This window comes from Cephus cinctus, unplaced genomic scaffold (genome assembly GCF_000341935.2).
Source record: "Cephus cinctus unplaced genomic scaffold, Ccin1 Ccin1_scaffold1004, whole genome shotgun sequence".
Lineage (NCBI taxonomy): Eukaryota > Metazoa > Arthropoda > Insecta > Hymenoptera > Cephidae > Cephus > Cephus cinctus.
This window is the reverse complement of record NW_014333547.1, coordinates 26,032-44,636: the sequence shown is the minus strand read 5'-3', so window position 1 is coordinate 44,636 and position 18,605 is coordinate 26,032. Positions and strand designations below refer to the sequence as shown.

The window sequence follows — 18,605 nt, the reverse complement described above, 5'->3', positions numbered from 1 at the left end:
CGACCTTTGATGCAATCTTACGTAAATCCGATTAGAAGCCTCAAAAGGGTTGAATATTCAATTCGTGCCGTAAACTCATTAGAAAAACCCGCCTTAAGTCGTGGGTCGAGGAGTGACGATACTCGGAGTAAAAAAAGTATAAGAGGGGTCAAAAGTTTTCCGTTGGAAAACTTTTCATTTCTGACAACGTGTACGAGACATTGAATATTTTAATGCAGCTTTTTTTCTGGAATTCGGATTATTAAAGAAATTTCACGGAAAACTCACCAGACGAAAATTGATCCTGTTGTGTCTGCTTGGTAATCTTGTTTCTTCGTAATTCCAATACGGATAGAGTGTCCCTCTGATAACGAATTGAAAAAGACAAACAAAAATTCTCACCGATATGCTTATTCAACATGGTTATTTGCCTTCGATCGATCTTCAATCGACTGTTGCCAATTTAAATCACTGCAGAAATACATAAAGCGACATTATTTCCCGGCAGCGCATTCCTAATGCAAATTCGCTTTACAAGAATAAACTTCATTTTTTTTTGTGAATGCATGGAATCCATTACTCTTTGCGGAAGACAATATATACCCACTAACAGGAGAGATTCAACTTTTTTTTTCTTCACGAAAGAAACACCGACAATACGACTGGGATGGATGATTTTCTTAAGAAAGAACCAAGTGTCCCAGAAAAAATACTTGGCAACGTAGACTAAAAGGTGTTCAAGATTGATATTAAAATAAGACAACGCGTACGAAAAAAAATTATCCTACAATAATTTTCGAACTGTTTTTCGTTGCCGTACATCCGTAAGACTAGAATAGTACCTGAGCGATCCCCCCCGTAGGCCATAGAATTCCTTTAGAAACCTTTTCCAACAGTAGTCATAACACACAAATATATGTCTGCGGACATATTGAGAAAAATGAATCACAATCCTTAGCAAATCAAAGGCAAGAGTATCCTTAGAGATCCCGAAATAAATAAAAAAAATAATAGCTGCATATCTCTACTTTCGAAATGCAAATCAGAAAGGATATTTCATCAAGTAAAATATCTGGATAAATATTTATCTTGAATATCAAATGAAAGATCGGTTTTATCTTTTAATGACAGCGGACCTACATTCTTATCAGGTAGTGGTACAGGATCACAAAAATTCGTTAACTTCAGTGAAACGAATCGAATAAGAAAAGTCATTGAATATAATAAATTTGTTCTCGCATGACCTACCTTTGAAAATCGTTCTTGTTCACTTTTTCGTCGGTAGATTGTCGTCTGACGTGCTCAGTTCTCACGCTCGCGATGAAAATCTCAGTGCAACGTTAAATATACGTGAGTTCCAAAGCCGCGGCAGTCGCTCGTCATACTGAAGAGTCGCTTGGCGCGCGAACCTCTCGTCGACGTTGTCGACGTACTTGGCGGCGTTCGTCGTCGTCGATGGAGTCCTGCGCCGTCGCCATCGATTGCTACGTCGGCCTCGAACGACCAACCCTTGTGTTCACTTCCTAGAAACTCAGCTATAATGCTTGTACAGGTAAACCCGTTATCAGTCGTTTGAAAAGCCGATAAAATATAAGGATTAATGAGAATCACTGTCAGCGGAACGATCGATCTATCGATACTTGGTACTGCCGATCGATATAACCCAAATTACAGAGATCGAGAAGTAAGATTTTGCTATACCGGTATTATGGAAATAACTCGTTTAATTGGTCGATAATATATTGTCTGACGATGATGAGGACTTTTAATTGGTACCTTAAGGTCGTTATAGTGGCATTAATCAAGAAATTTCCGTTGTAAATTGAAAATCAATTTTGTCCTTTGAATATTTTGAAAATATTTTTACGTTCATTCGGGCTGGGAAATACCTGCGAGAAAATTTATTCTCGTTTATTTTACTTGCCAAATTCTATGTCAGTCATTCGCATTGCATACGTGCTTCCCCGTTTGAAGTAAAGGGCAATGAACAAGGTTCACGTGGTTATGGTTAAAATGTTTCTGCTGCATGAATACATCTTCTGGTTACGTAAGAATTTTATTGCATGCCTCTAAATATAGATTGCTAAGGAATAAAAGTGGCGTATGAAAGTTTCAGTTATCGTGGCTACTATTTGCTTTACATTTTGTATTTTACTTTTAATAATCCTAAGCATCACTTACTAATTCTCTTCATACCAATGAAAGGTAAGGTGGAACAAACCTTATGAGAAAGATCAGTCGCACTACTCTGTTTTATCTTAAAATTTTGCTTCAATGATAACTCTCACCGTAATGCTTATACAATTTGAAAATTTGTATTATACACCGCGTTTATTTGCCACGATTCCTCGTGCTTTAGTCACGTATTACGTAAGACCTGTATTAAATAACAATTTATTTCTCATACAATAAAGTACCGACACAAGTAAACTCATATTGCGTTCGAACTTCACTCAACTGAGCCGAGAGGAAATGCGGCGGTCGGTAAAGAAGAAAACTAGCATTATAACGCATAAAGTCTACGCAAGAATGTAACGGTCGCCCCATTACTACCACAAGTAGAAATTCGAGTGAAGCTCTTGGCTGTCCACCGTGTTCGTCGTATCGGCCTGGCGTCGTCAACACGCGTAAAACAAGCGGTAGTGCGAGGCAAAACAAAATAAAAAAGGAACACGCGACGAGGATCCGTCTTCGTCTAGTACTTGATCATTTTCAAGTAGAGCAGTGGAGTAACAAGTTGAACGAGAACGATATATATACGTGTATTACATCCGTGGGAACGTGGATTGGCACATAAGCTACCAGATAAGATTCGCCACTTAATTATAGACAATGCGTCAGACAAGCTCGAATAAAAGATCCGGCAATTGGATTGTATTTGTTTATTAACGGTGCTCGCGAGTCCCAATTCTCAAGTCTCAAAGTCCATGCCGCTCGATTAAACGGTAGCTTCACTCAACGCTCGTACGTAGTCCGATATTATTCTGATCGAGGAAAACGTTACGTCACTCCTTACCAAGAATTCGTTTAGGAATTTCTGTAAGCACAGTGCCGCGCAATCGATACCTACGCGAGAAGCTGAGGTTGAAGGTGTAACAATCAGGTTAGAAATCGTTTCCACGATGACCTGTGACTAACCTGTATGTACTTTTGGGGTTCGGTACGACGTGACTTATCGCAGCATTCCAAATTTATCTGATCGCATTTGTGTTCGTTACTTTCGGACGGCGAAAGCAGCAGAAATGTCAGGAGGCGGTTCGAACTAATCGAACTGGACTCGTTTGCCTTATCGCGAGATGAGAATCGGATACTCTGCGAAAATTCGACAAACATTGTAGGACGATACGAGAGCCCAGTAAGAGTAATTCTAGTTAGTCACGACCGATGGCACTCGGATCGTTTTTACTTCTTTTTTTTTCCTCTTCTCTTTTTTTCTATCCTAGACGCTTATTATACGAGTAAAGCCAAGAAACAGGACGCTCGACAGACTCAAGCAGCCCCTTTACTATTATATCAAGCAAGAAAATCGTGCCGAGTACACTCACGTAAGGAAGCTTTATTTATTACTTTGACTTGAAACCTAAAGACTTTTCAAAGAAAAGAGAATGAGTGGACTATACTGTATGATTTGACGTTTATAAGTATATATTATATAGGCATTAATTAACAAAACAGAGTATAAATAGTCAAATATTCGACTATGTCGAAAGAAAGTAACGCGGTATAACTCAATAAAAATGTAATACACTCTTAGGATAACCTGAAACTTCGCATTTATGCTCACGAATATGAAATTATCCATTTCGTCCGTCCATTTCTAGGAACGATTCCCCATAGACCAGCGACATGCCGGGCAACCTCACGGAGGAGGACCCGGTCCAAGTGGGTGCGGCAGGTTGACAAGGAGGTGGAACAGGCCAAAAAGGTTTCACTGTCTTGGAAGTTGCGTTTAATCAACAACCCAGGTAAGGAAATAATGGAGAATGATCAATAGTAGGTGTGGCGTCGGTAGAGGTAGCCAACAGTTCTGGCTCCTCCCACCTGTCTGCCTGCCTAACCTTACTGCTTGGCTACCTACAACCTTCTACACCCACGCCTCAGGTGTGTGCGCTACGTCATCGGACCGTCCTAGATTACCTACCACCATCTATCCTTTTAGGAGTACTGGCACCCTATGGGCTCAAGCAAATTAAACCTAGAAATTGTCCAGCCCTATATTACGTGGTCGCTTAGCCAGTGACTGTCATTCCGCTTTAGCCGCCAGATGGCAGATCATTCAGTTGAAAATTTTAACTATGGATCGCTCTGAAGGAACTTATCAACATTTTCTTTTAAATGGTCGACAATTAATTTTGGATAACCTAAAGCTAGGTAACGAGACTATTTTTTTAATTCCCTTCTTACTCAACATTTAAATATTATTATACCTACTGTGTTGAGAACGTGGACTGGGTAAGAGTAGGTCCGTATAAGATGCTACTGGAATCTTTCATTTTTTGTACGGTTGCGCTGCTGCGAGCTACTCAGAAACTTCAGGGTACTGGGAACTAATCATGTTGGACTTATGATAAATATCAACTGGAATCAGCATTGACCTTCTACTTGGGTCTGTAGCACGAAACTTTAATGGAACAAAGTATTGCCTAAGCAACGCATAGATACCACAATACAATACAATTAGATAATAATATATTTATGAAAAAAAAAAGCATTATTTTTACGTCTATTAAAATATTCTCTACGTTATATTACAATAAAAAGTTAATTCGATAGACTTTTAAATTTTGTACAATTTTTGATACATTTTTTGATACGCGCTGTACAGGTGACAAGGGAGCATTGGACATTTTTTGTGTAACGATATAACGATTAAAGTCGCAAGGACAGACAGATGGCAGAATAACAATGGGAAAAGTCGTATTGCAAATCCCAAGGGATCCACTGGCACAAACGGTCGTTAATAGCAACAAAGTTGCAGAGGGGTTGAAGCAGAACTGAAAATGGTAGCACTGAACAAAATGTAACTATGGTTATGAGCCATAACACGTGTTACGGTTTCTCAGGCTTCAGGTATACCTAACAAGACTATAAAACAAAGCGTTCGTAAATCATATGATATCCGCGCATGCGCACTGTGTCTCAATAACCGTTAAATTCTGCGTAAAGTAACTCCGGACATTCTTCCGTAACTTCGTGTCTTCGCTTGGGCAAATCCTCAACTTGAAGACGCCTCAGCACGAAGCACTTGCCGGCATTAAACTTCAACTTCAGAAAAGTCCACGAATCCGTTTACTTTTGAAATCCCGTGTGCCCTGTCAGTTGGCAGCATCATTGGAACGCAAACAGAATAAGTTCTGCGCATTTCGGTAACCTCGGTTGGCATATATAAAAAAAGTTGACCTAAAAATTTTTTCCTAAAAAATTTTGAATGTAAAATAAAATAAAACGTGAAATTTTAATTTACTATAAGTCGAGGGACGATTCGAAATCGTGGTTGAAGAAATAGGGGCGTCTGTGTAGCTCGAGTAAAACGTGGACTAGTATAAGGGGACTAGTATAACTGGGGGTGGGAATAAGTCGAGGTTGGCGTCGCCGTCGCCGTCGCGGTAGCAGGGACGCTATCGCCCGTGAATAATGCGCGGTGGCGTCCGTCCGTCGATCCGTCTGTGCGTCGGTGCGTCGATTCGTGCGTCCGTCCATTCGTTCTACGGGCGGCGAGGATGCCCGGCTGGATGGATTGATAAAGATTAAAGGTAAAGGGAGGTGGCAGTCGGGGTTGGGGTGTTTGGAGTTAGGCGACAGAAGTCACCCAGCGAAACGAACGGGACCAACGGGAGAGGGATGATGTCATATAGGGGTCCCGTAAATACATACAGATGCAGCTTGGATTGATGCATTGACCGAGCCCAGTGACGTAGCCAGCGGTACCTTTCACCCTGTCCTTATTCCCAGGACCCTTGATTATCATGAGCTTCGTAGAAAAATCGGTATTTTGAACTCCGAGCACTTTCACCACTTAGAAAGCGTACCTTGATCGAGTCAAAAATTTATTTTTGTAAAAAAAAAAAATTTTTGAAATTATTAGGTCAAAAATTGAATTTTTGACTTTTCATCGTAAAATCCAAAATCGAGGTGGCAGACGAGAGGAGCGATAACAGCGAGAGCATGGAATAAATTTGACTGGAGTCGATTTAAATTTTGTCGCTAGAGCCTGGGCGAGGGGTCCTGATGAAGGAGGGTGTATATGGGGGAGGGGAATGGAAAGGGGTAATAAAACGATGAAAGGAAGGCAATGAAGCGAACTCTTGGGATCGATCGTCTCTGTCCGGTCGTTATAGCCGACGAAGGTTATAGGGCACGATGCGATTCCAGCGTGGGAAATCGTTAAAGGAATTTCCACCCTCTAGCCATCACCCCCTTTAGTCTCTATTCCACCGTTTCCTCGTTTACCGATAGTCCCGTAATTCACCAAGTTTCCAAGCGGGCAGGATAGCTATCGTCACTCATTTACGTCGCCGTCGATCCTCATGGATCCTGTCGCTCCTTGAGAATAGTCAAATAAACGCAGATAGGACCTAGAATGTGAAACAGGCGGGAATTTTGAAATCTGACAGTGTATCGTTACATAAAAAAATACCGATTTCAATTATGATCATAAATATACTCTCAATCTATATATATATACACTTGAATGAATTACAAGAAATATATAAAATAATTACCAAACAAAATTTTTTTTTGAAATCAAAAAAGCCGCCGACCCACTAGAGCTGTTTCGAAAATCTTTTAAAACTCTCGGAATATCGTACCTAGTAAACGTCGTTCCAACAGCGTGCGGCGTCGTATCAACGCGTCGATTGTGCGTCACGCGTCGTGCTCTGCAGTCACTTCTCCACAAGTGTACTCCCATCGAGAGTGCTTTCAATCGTTGTGAATTCGGCTTAGGGAAACTTTACTACTTTCGTAAGTAATACATACAGATATACCTATAACGCGAAGTAGACAGTTGACGTAGAAGCTTACGGTAAAGTCTCGCAGATGGCGCCGACGTTCGAATTTCTCGGGAACCCCCGTCCTCGGGGGGGTTTAACTACCCTTAAGAAAAGTTAGAACGGAGGATCATAAATGTATAGAGAGAGAGAGAGAGAGAGAGAGAGAGAGAGAGAGAGAGAGAGAGTATAGATATCAAGCCTGTTCCAAGGAGATGTTTTCTACGTGGGGGCATAAGGAGCCTACGCCAATGGCTTGAACTCGAGCGGATGACTCATGCGATCTCGCAGCCTCCCCACGACAGGATCCCGTATCGTAGTCATACACAATAGGGAATAGTAAACGCAGTAAAGGTAACTCACATGGCCATGGCGGTGGATATGACTGTGGGATGGGGGTCGGTGGGCGAGGGTGGGGCGGGAGAGGGGAGGATGAGAAGAGACGGAAACGGGGGAGAAAGAAAGGAAAGAGAGAGACGGAAGGAGAGAATTGAAGGGCCGATGGGCACGTGGCGCGGTCTTCACCCCATATACATCTCTCATGGCTGCTGGACCAATTCCACCCTCCTCCCCCATCCGACGTCGATGGCGACGGCGGCGTCGGCGTCGCCGTTACTTCCACCTAACCCTTGCTCATTTCCTTCTTTTCCCTTTTTTTCTTTTTTTTTCTTTCTTTTTCTTTACATCCCTTATTTCTTTCTCTTGCCCCTCGAAATTCTTTGGCACTTTCGTACTTTATTCCACGACCACTTTCTCTTGGTCTCGACTTCCACAAATCATTCGTGGTGGGACTGAAAATAAAAAAATGCAATGTTCAATCACTGGATATGCGAGGGGGTGGCTTCGGTAAGGGGTGCATGAGAAATGTGATCTATCCGGTTACCAAAATCTCGATTTGTTCCTCGAGCACGTGACCGATATACGATATAATGTAAATACGATGCAATGTACGATATAAGTATAAAAAGTATCCTCGGACTTTGGGAATATGCATTTTTTTGGGAATTTCTAAAACATGCAAAAATTTTTTTTGAAAAAATATTCGTATGTCCTCGTATAAAGAAAAATCACGTTAATACCTTTGTATAATTTCGCGGAGTGCGTGTCAATATTTATTCGCGCGCAAATAAAATTTTATTTCAATTTTCTGGAATATCGTTCGATTTTATTTGTCGCTGAAGAAATTTTTAACGATTCGTTCGTCGTACGTTAAAACTCCATTTATTCTCTATCGCCGCTTTGCGCTCGATATTTTCATTGATAATTTTTCGTATTATCAAAAATTTCCCTTTTCCCCGAAACCAAAAAATCCTATGACACTGTAATTACGAAACGAGTTGATATCGTCCGAATTGCCGTAGAACAATGCGAATTGTGTTTAACGGCTGAGCAGCCTACTGCGGCGTGACGGTGAGGATCTTAATTAAACAATTACACCTAAATTGAGTAAATTCCCACCGAGATGCCCGCATGCTCGTTAAGAGCCACTCGCACACACCTACTGCTTCCGAGGTGGCCTTTAACGTTTATAAGCTTTACGACCTTTAATGGACCCTAGATAGATGCCCACATGCGTTCGGTAACCAGGTAATTTTTCTCCGGCACGTTCCGAACCCCTCAATTCTATCTCCGCCAGGTTTATTCACCGGCTGAAATATCGTTTGACATCGCCAAGAAGTCATGTCGATACAAAGGAAATCTGTAAGGTCCACTGAACCCAACGAAATCGACGAAACCAAGTGTTCCGCATAATCGTATGTAATAAAAAGAAAAGAAAAAAAAAAATTAAGCACAAAAATACATAATAAAATAATACTAGCAAAATAAGATTAAATTAAAAAAATATCGAGTAAAAAAATTGTTACAAATTTTTAACAATAAAATACCCATCTGCTCTCGTGCTCATCCTCCCTCAGTTTAGATATACCTTCCACCTGAAGAGATTGAACGAGAATTCGGTATAGAAATTGAAATTTGATTTTTACTAAATTTTCTTTCTCATTCTCAAATTTCATCCCCCAATCGGTAAAGAACGAAGATAAGACCGGTAACACGGTACACCGATTCAGCACAGGACAGCCAGTAAAATTGCATCGTGTGGCAGCCGTGCACCCGTGAATATGTACACAGTGACGTACAGAAGTAAGGGTGGCTGAGGGGGCGAAGGAAGAGGAAGACAGCAGAGGGCCAGTACATATACCACCCCCTGGGAGCCAGTATTTAAACACGGGGATAGAGAAGGGTGGTGCGCGAGGGTAAAATCGGGTCCCCATTGTGCTCAGGTGTGAGGCGTGTGCAGGGATGGTAGCAGGGTAGATTTGCACACGCGGCACGAGCCGCTCGACAAAGGGATGGAACAGATTGGGAGCCATTCATTCGTTCGTTCTGTCTTTTTTCCCTGTATTTGACTGGGAGCATCGAGAGGGGCCCGAGGGGGCGCATACGAGCACGTATGGCGAGTAGATAGTGCTGGATACTTACGTGTAGATAGGTATGAGTAGCTAGTATGAGAGAGAGAGAGAGAGAGAGAATTGGGAAAATGAGTGAACGAGAGAAAAAGATGAGGAATGTACCTTCCCGAGAGAACCCCCCCCAAGACCCTTTTAGCAATCGGCAACGTTCGTCTCGCTAGGTTATGTTCATGCATATATATATATATATATATATATATATATATATATATATATATATGGGGTAGAAGTGCGCCCGTGCATGTAGGGGGTAGGTTATGTTGTTTCCGCCTGCGTGCGCATCTATTCAAGTTATTGCATTACTGGCTTAGCTTTGCTACCCTAGGGCGAACCCCCTAGTATCTAATATCTATCGACGCTCCTGATGCATTTTGCAGTGCACACCTTCCCAAAATGCGTAACCGCTATCCCTTTAAATCGCCATTATGGAGGGTTAACGACTGGGCGCTTTGTACGGACTTTTCTACCTGTCAGTATGTACATACGCGTAGAGTAAGCAATGCGTACGTATAGTTAAATTTTTGGATTATTTTTACATCTAGCATTTTCTATCGATCTTTTGGCATTCTCGCGAGAGAGCAGCGAATGACAGTTCTCGTGAAAGTGACAGTTCGCACGTGTGTAAACAATGTCGTACGACCACGTGGACTGGCACGACCTGTCATACGGACGTCCGTGGAATGTCCATGAAACGAAAGAGACGTCCGCTGACTGTAAAAAATCTTGAGAATTTTATTTACCCGGGAAATTAAAGTTCGCCCGGGACGTAACGCGACACCCGACCAATCCAGAGATATGACGGCGCTGTTGCCGTGACGATAAAGCAAAGCAGCGTCCAGAACTTAATATTTATCGCTAGCGTTTTGTGTCTTCGATGACGCACGTGGACGTTCTTCTCAAACTGTAATAATTATATTTACTCAGAATGACTTTTCTTCGCTAATTAATTTTGGTGAAAATGAAATTTTGTAAAAATTTTTAGACGAGTCTTTTACGGCGGTAGTGAATACTTTTTTTTAAATATGATTTCTCTCAAACGAATTTTCCGTAGCTCGGGATGCTGGTGTATATTGTTACGACGTACGCGCTGTGACGTCATTTCTCGGTGACTCCGACTACGGACAACGTTCTACCTTTGTGCTTCGCTGAGACTTTCTCACTCAAGGAAAAGCATAAGAGTTAACGGCTGTAACGCTCTTGACCAATCAGAATTATTAGTTGTCGAATTTAATTATTGACGAAGTCAGTCTGTCTTGGGACACCGGTCGGGGTGCCTCGAGCTGCCTCGCGCTCCCGGGCTATTTGTTTACACTTTTTCTAGCCGTGTTTCCTATACGGTACAGGAAGTTCTCGCTTGCCTAGTTTTCGTTGCTCTCCCTGTATCTCGCGTTTCGGAAGTGCAGTGTTATGCTACAGTGTCTACGTGACTGTCCCCTGGATGCAGTTCTAGGCCTTCACCGATCAGCTGACCCAGCACCGGTGAGCAATCTCAATTTATTAATCGGTGGAGGAAATTTCGATTTTACAGCTCCGATTCGTTCCGTCACGTTCCTCCGTCGTTTCCTCCCTGTATTCCGCACTATTTACCTGACGCTCACTCTGAATCACGTACTAGATAATTATCACTCGAGTCATTTCAATATACAAATCATCGGAGCACAGTCCACGTATGCACGCAACGACCAGAGTATCTGGAGTGTGTCAGAAGAGCAAACAGCTGTGAATAAATAAGTTTGCCAAAGTCCAGAAACAAATAGAATGAGATTGAAAAAATTTTCAAAATTAATTTTCATCCCATCCGACGTCACTCGCCATAATTTTTTTTTTTCTCGAAAATTCTTTCCCTAAACCAAATGACTTTGACGCTCGAGAGTCTTTACCAAAAAGGAGTCTCATTCGTTTCGGAGAAGGGATGAGAGATTTCACTTTCAGAGGTTCTCAGGGGACTACCCTCATGGGATGCACACGCACTCGTAGTCCCCTGCACGTATACGCGGACCTTCCGTGCTTTGTATATTGTTTCGGCGCGCATGCAAGTGAGCGAACGGGCCCCGGCCTACCTAGAGAGCATAAAATCTGGCCCGCATACGGGCTCAAAATCGAAGGTGAACACGTTTACAACCCCTAGGCTGCTGCCCATATGGCGAACATAGCCTCGGGAGCAAAGGTATAAGTACACACTTTGACTGTGCGCTGGTGCACTCGTGCTCTGAAGTGCGCTCCCTGTTCCACGTGCAATCTGTCCATATCGGACAAACGAGGAACGTGGAACGTGGAACGTGATACCTGGCGAGATTCATCCTGAATGAGAATAGGGCTTGACGACTGGTGCGATCTCTTTTGAATTTCCAAAAAAATCAATGGGGGTATACTTTACCCTCCCTACGACCATTCCGTACCATGTATATAAGGGGATGACAGCGATCTCTGGAAAAATATAGAAAAATTTCCATAAATATTTATTACAATACTCAAGAATACTTGTTATCCGCTTATGCTATTATTTTTCCCCACTATTTTCCACGTTTTCATTTTCACCCATTTTTCCTCCCTTCGTTTATTCCGGACTTGGCAGGAGAAAAGTTTTCAACCCTCGTTACGTCCACCCTCGTCCGTCCTTCTCAACTTTCGCCGATACTCCGCGCGCAAAGTCAAGACTGAGAGCAGGGCCGAAAATCAGGGGGGCAAGAGAAAGGATGTTCCGGTAAAAAAAAAAAAAAATTCATCGAAAATCTCCAGACGCCCACGCGTCCACTCGGTCTTACCTTTTGACAGACGAAAAACATTAATGGCGCCAGCGTCCGCGTTTATCGACTCGCGAGGAACAAGAGCGAAGAGTCACGGGTATTAAATTTCGAGAATAAAATCAGCCACCGGTACAGCAATGCTTGGTGCTCCAATTTCTTTTTTTTTTTTTTCAACACCCGCAAGATTACAATATTTTTCTACGTACATCAACACCCAAAAACAGACCCAGTACTTCGATACCACAAAAAGCACTCATGCACTAAAATTCACCCATAACGTCCACCGTGTCCCAACTGGACCCCCAAAAAACCTGATCTCGATGAAATTTTTCGACTTTGAAAAAAACATGCTCAGCCACGATTCCCTTATATCCAAAAATATAATTCCTTCACCTCCCATCAGCTCATTCGGCCAGTCCACCATAACGGGTAGCCTTAACTTTAATAATAGGAGTCTCAAATGTACTTAGGGTCAAAGTTCAAATATTTGCCTCCTTACAGCTCAGCCTCGCGATCTCCTACTGTTTGTTGTTTCAGGATCGACGGAAAGTACGAAAAGACATGAACTCTGACTTTACCCATTTTTACTATCAGTCCTTCCCAGTTGACTATGAGTAATCCCGTGGGCTATACACAGTGTACGTCAAATAAATACCCATTGCAGGTTATACTCGTGGTCTCGCTAGGTACCCGGGACCCCTACGAGTCATATACCCGTATAAATATTCCTATCGGGAGCTGTACGTCGAACAGTGGTGAAACGATAAGTCCTCAAACGACTATTTACTCGAGACGAGCAGAGGAACTCTTTATCAGTCGACTTTAAATTTTCTCAATTCAAATCTAACCGGGTTCCTCTTTCACATCAAAGCCGGACACAGCTACCAAGCCTTGTCCTGGGTCTCCATGCTTAAAGAGTGACTGCTCAGTGTGTGTCATCTATGAGATACACCTATGGCGTATCTGCGTGGTTCGGTGTGCATGCGCCATGAGGGGCAGAGGGGAGCGGAAGAGTGAGACGCAAAGTGCGAGTGAGAGAGAGAGAGAGGAGAAAAGGCGCAAGTGGCGCACACATGGTGCACAGTTGTTCGAGAGGTCAGGTTTTTGTTCGAGAATTTTCAGTTTTACGGATCCGGCCAGGTTTTTGGACCACCTATATACTTATACGGTTTGCGTAATACGTGCGCGGGGTATGGGTGGGTTTTGAAAAATTTTTCAAAATTTCGTCACGGGGCTTCGCGCGTACCTGTGGTCAGAGGTCAGAGTACGCGTAGCTGGAAGATAAGTCCTTGTGGTTAGATTAGTTGAGAATTTTGATAAACCTTGTACTATTGTTGTTATTCTTGTTGGATAAGAGGAAATTTTGAGAATTGAGGATTAAATTAATTTTAGTTCGAATATATGGTATATGATATGTGGGTATCTTGTCTTGCTATGACTGTTTCCGATGATGGCCAAATCATCGGGTCGCTTGTATATTTATATATATATTTATCACCGACGGACTTGAGAAAACTTTGAAACGATGGTGGTCAAAGGGTAAACGATACTGTAATTATACATCTTTTTCTATTTCTCTCTCTCTCTCTCTCTCTCTCGGTACTTTCCCATTAACATAATTATCATTGTGCGCCTAGATTTATTACTCAGCATGTCTGCCAACTTGTTCGGTTTACGGGCAAACTTTATAGTTTTATGGTCAAACGTTTCCTACCTTTACTTTTTGGTACTGTAATTATACATCTTTTTCTATTTCGTATATTTATATATATATTTATCACCGACGGACTTGAGAAAACTTTGAAACGATGGTGGTCAAAGGGTAAACGATACTGTAATTATACATCTTTTTCTATTTCTCTCTCTCTCTCTCTCTCTCTCGGTACTTTCCCATTAACATAATTATCATTGTGCGCCTAGATTTATTACTCAGCATGTCTGCCAACTTGTTCGGTTTACGGGCAAACTTTATAGTTTTATGGTCAAACGTTTCCTACCTTTACTTTTTGGCAAGTCTCGCGCCACCGTGTAGGCCTATCCGGTGCCCGATAACGGATATTATTTTAAGTTTGAAAAATTACCCAGACACCCATCTCCGCGCGTTTTTCACTTTTATTTGATAAGATTGAGAATACAAGATGGAGTCTAAAATTTTTTTTTTTTAACGTACATAAAATATTTTGAAATTATTTCAAGGCGCGATTGGTATATCTATAGCTATCGTACGTCACCTTAAATATGTCTCCGTCCCTCTCTTGAGAAATCATCGAGTTATCTCGAAGTCCTCGAGAGATTCCCTTTGCCTCATACAGAAGGATCCATAGACTCGAATCTCCCATAAAAAGTCCATCTTATCCATATCGGATAGTGACTAAGCGCCACTGCGTACCTAGAGAACGTTAACGCTCCTGATAACCATAATGCTGTGTGTGGATGATATTAATACGCTTTTCAAGATAGGTGGTATTATTCATGCATGTAGTGCGCAGACTCCATCTGGACCAATGAAAGGAACGAGATCTCCTCTCGGTGTCCAGTTGATTGAAATTACTCGAAAATCTATATATTCGTGCTTTATATCCTGTTTACGGATGTTTACGTACATATTGTATACGTATATTCATGTTCATCCCCCCGTAGCAGCGAAAGGACTTTGCACTTGCGAATAACGCGTATTCGTTATTACCGTTATATGTACATAAACACGTCATACCTACGCCGCTGATTCACGTCTCTATTGTACTGTGCACGAGGAGAGAGAAATCGTGGAGTCGGTCGTTGTCTCGAAGTTCAGACGCGACACCGGTGCGCGTCCGAGATAAAGAAACACAGTTGCGAATCACGCCGCGGCGGCGCCTAATGGGCGGCAACAAAAAGGGGGTAACTCGTTGCGCCGCGGAGCTGCTGCGGGAAGGGAAAAAAAAAGGAAAAGGGGGGTTAGGAGGGCAGGGAACGAGTAAAATTTCCCCAGTTGGGCATGAAAAATCCCCACCTGGACAAGGATATCCCCACCGGTGGATGTTCGGCTGCGCTCGTAGAACTTCGGCTATTCTCGTGACCGTCCGGCGCGTCATCGGTAACGAACCCGCCAGCCGCTGGCGACCAGTGCGCTGCTATCAGAATTCAGGGCCGTGCGTAGTCACTGAAGTACCCTTGTTTTTTAGGTGGCTAGGAAAAATTTTGAAAAAAATTTTTTTTTTTTCTATTCGAGCCTACGTCCACTGCCCTGTATCCACGGTGACCACTCTTGGGTATTTTTTCAACGTGTTTCGTCATCGTTCGACGACGTGGCGCGACGAGACTGCCCGCGGTGATTGTCGCTGTTATATGCTTCGGGGAGTCGAGTCTCGGTCTCTCACCGCTCATTGGTCCTCCGCATTCATCTTGGATGTTGTTTCAGAGGCACATTGTTTCGAGACGTTGCCTCCGTTCATTCACTAATTCACGGGCAGCTGCATACTAATAATAGTGTACCGCGCGAGGCGCCCCTTACGAGACCCTTGAAAGCAGCTAGGCCTATCGGTAGGCATCGATTCGAATTTCCAAACGGTCTGGTCTTTCGAATTTGGTTGCGGCATTAATGAGTACGTGAAGAAAAAAAAACGTTATATGGGTATCGAGGTGAAAAAAAAATTTACCATAACCCCTCGACCCTCACGTCTTATAAATAGTGTCTGCGCGTGTTAACGATACGTCGGACGAGAATGAAATATATATCTTTACTCTCGATGAAATACGACTATTGTGCTGATATAATGAATATGTATAGATATACGCAGTCTGAATCTATGGTGTCGGGCTAATAACGAGGAACTTTAATAACCACGGTGTATTACGTTGCTGTATTGTCGTCATTGGCTATTTACTGTTATTATTATATTACTACAACGTGGCTGTAACTAAGACGGCCTGTGGAAGATTTTACGAAGACAAATATCTTTTTTTTTTCTCCCTCACCATCCTCTGCCTACCTACCTACCTCTGGCGAACACGATCTCGCGGTTTTTACAAGCTACCACGTATATATACGACAAGCGGATAAGAAGCGGAGTTAATGCCTCTTCTAGACACCCCAGCACTCGGGGGGGTAGGTACGTGGTAGGTGGTAATAATATTTTTCGAGGAAAAAAAAAAGAAATACAAAAGGTCTAATTTATTCGTCAATGCGTCCCGAAGGAATGAGACACACGTGGTCGTAGGTATAGGGATATACTGTACCCGGTTGGTTGGAATAAATTTGAGTGCCTTGCGGTGAGCGCAAACAAGGCTTGGACCCGGACGGCATAATGATTTTCGAAACCCAGATTAGCGATATTGTAGACTACGCGGAGGGCCAGCCGGGGAATTGGTGGATCGATGGTAAAAGAAGGAATTCAGAACACGAGCGGAGTAACGTCGTTCTAGGTATATTTAGAGATTTTGATGTAACATACAAATTTAGAGTGAAGTGTCGAAGGGGAATTTAACCTTTCGAGTTGACTTAGCTGCGTTATTGGGATAACCCATGGTATCGCTGCCGTCGACCGCGCCACGACCATTCGTCCTTACTTTCCTTATCGAAGATATCCCGCGAACTAAGCTACCGTTATTGAAGTACATCCCTGACATTGAAATCTCGAAAGTCGAAATTACAACCAGTAGCACATGAGTCTTTTAAAGCAAGGTTGTATTCTCTCCCTCGAGAGATATCGGTTTCCGGTGACACACACGAGCGCGATAAGAGCAAAATTTTTTATCAGCTAAATTTACTATGAATTTTACGTAAAAATTCATAATCCACGAATGACGATTTCACGTTCCCTTCGTACGAGGAAAAATCGAAATTTTACACTGCCGAAAGACATTTTAACGTATCCCGGACAGGTGCTGATCTCCAAAACATAGAAGCGTCCACGTGGACAGCAGGGTCCCAGGAGTCACAGTTACGTCCCTGGTCTTGATTGCGCTCTCACGCACACGCGGGAAGCCAGGTAGGGGATGTGGCGACGTTACGGAGTGGCCAGAGTTTCCTCGCAAGAGAAAGAGAGTCGAGCTTGAGCGTCAGTGTAGGGGCGTAGTGGGAGGGGGGGGTGCGTAGGGGGCGTCGCGACGTATAAGTAGGGGTAAACGTGAAGATCTGGTGGGAGTTAAATATCAAGGTAGGAGGGATGAAGAGTGGTGGGTGGCGTCCCTCCCCCCTCCCCCCTCCACACTCGCCGATCCTACCGGACAACCGATCGGTCCAGTCTTTTCTACCGGCCTGCTTTACTGGCAATGAGATCGCTGCAGGAGAGGTCATGGGTGGCCGAGGAGAAGTTGGAGGCGGAGGGAGGGGAGGCTGTGGAGCGCGAAAGCGGTGGGGAGACGGCGTGAGCGGTGGGGGCACTCGGGAGGGGCGGAAGCGGAGCGTGGGAGGCCGAGCGAGCGAGCGAGAGAGAGGGGACGAGCGAGAGGAAGTGAGAAGGAGAGAGAAGCATGGGGGCGGTGGCTGCCGCTGCGGCCGCCATCACCATCCATCCTATCCTATAGCACGCGCAGTCCCAATCTGTCTCTATGTGTGTTAGTTAGAACGGACGGTACTACTCTTAGCTGGTAGTACTCCGATATTCCGCCTGCCTGCCATGCCCTAGCACCGACTTTCCTTTCGTTCCTTCTTCTCTCTTCCTTTTTTCCATTCTTCGTTCTTTCCATCCGCGAGATCCTCGTGCAACCCGTCGTCTCCCTCGAACGTGTGTCGACCGTTTCGTCAACGTGCGCCAAAGTGTGATCGTGCTCCGATCCGCGATGTCCTGGACTCGCCTTTAATAATTATATATATGTAACATATACGTGTATATAGATATACGTAAATACGCGCCATTCTAAGATATATATATATATATATATATATATACTTTATTATGTGGTGGATGGAATCTTCGTCGAGGAACGAATTTCGCCGAGTGGAGACGTTATCTCGTCCATTAAACGTGTCTCGCGTGTGAGTAGGTGCTGCTGGTGGCCGTGTGTGGATTCCAGTGAGTGAATGCTTCGTAGCTGGTCCAAAAGAGTCCCGCAGTTCTGGGCTCTCGAATTAAGTGCGCGAGTTCATTGTCATCGGAACGAAAATCACATCGAGCTGCAACCTCGTCGCTCGGCCTCGTCTCCCTCGCGGCTCGACGACGCCGTCGTCGTCGCGACAGTCAACATCTCGCGCGGCATCGTTCACCACCCACGGAATATCCACCCGTCCGCCGATACACTCGTGGACCATCCTCCCTTTGGCCCCGGGTCCACTCTTCGTCGCTTCCCCCCTGGTCGGCCAGACCCAGTCAGCCAGTCAGTCGGCCACCTTATCCTCGGCTTTTCCGCTACACCCACGTTCGCTCGTCTCTTTCCTCGTGCGACGCCTCGAATCCTCCTCCACCCCTCCCCTCCTCCTCCTCCTCCTCCTCTCCCCC

At 43.8% G+C, this 18,605-nt stretch overlaps 1 protein-coding gene and 2 long non-coding RNA genes across 8 annotated transcripts in view; all 3 read right to left on the bottom strand.

Annotated features, from left to right (window-relative positions):
- LOC107271631 overlaps positions 1–1,423 on the bottom strand; it is a 31,704-nt gene extending 30,281 nt beyond the window's left edge. For 2 of the 5 annotated variants that reach the window (XM_015747842.2, XM_015747843.2), the window contains exon 1: positions 1,228–1,422. The gene's annotated coding sequence lies outside the window, so the exon portion shown is untranslated. Of the gene's footprint in view, positions 1–267; positions 344–1,227 lie in introns of all 5 variants that reach the window. The other 3 variants (XM_015747846.2, XM_015747844.2, XM_025088844.1) reach the window with 3 other exon arrangements.
- A 2,383-nt stretch (positions 1,424–3,806) lies between these two features.
- LOC107271632 lies at positions 3,807–7,107 on the bottom strand. Its single transcript, XR_001538710.2, has 3 exons — positions 6,789–7,107; positions 6,430–6,554; positions 3,807–6,008 (listed from the first exon to the last, which is right to left on the bottom strand). It is a non-coding gene; the product is annotated as an uncharacterized LOC107271632 (long non-coding RNA).
- A 9-nt stretch (positions 7,108–7,116) lies between these two features.
- Positions 7,117–18,593, bottom strand: LOC107271634. Of its 2 annotated transcripts, XR_001538712.2 has the most exons (4): positions 18,060–18,593; positions 14,900–17,964; positions 11,839–11,866; positions 7,117–7,759 (listed from the first exon to the last, which is right to left on the bottom strand). It is a non-coding gene; the product is annotated as an uncharacterized LOC107271634 (long non-coding RNA). The 2 variants fall into 2 exon arrangements; XR_003060961.1 differs by lacking the exons at positions 7,117–7,759; positions 11,839–11,866 and adding an exon at positions 14,419–14,575.
- Positions 18,594–18,605: the final 12 nt, after the last annotated feature.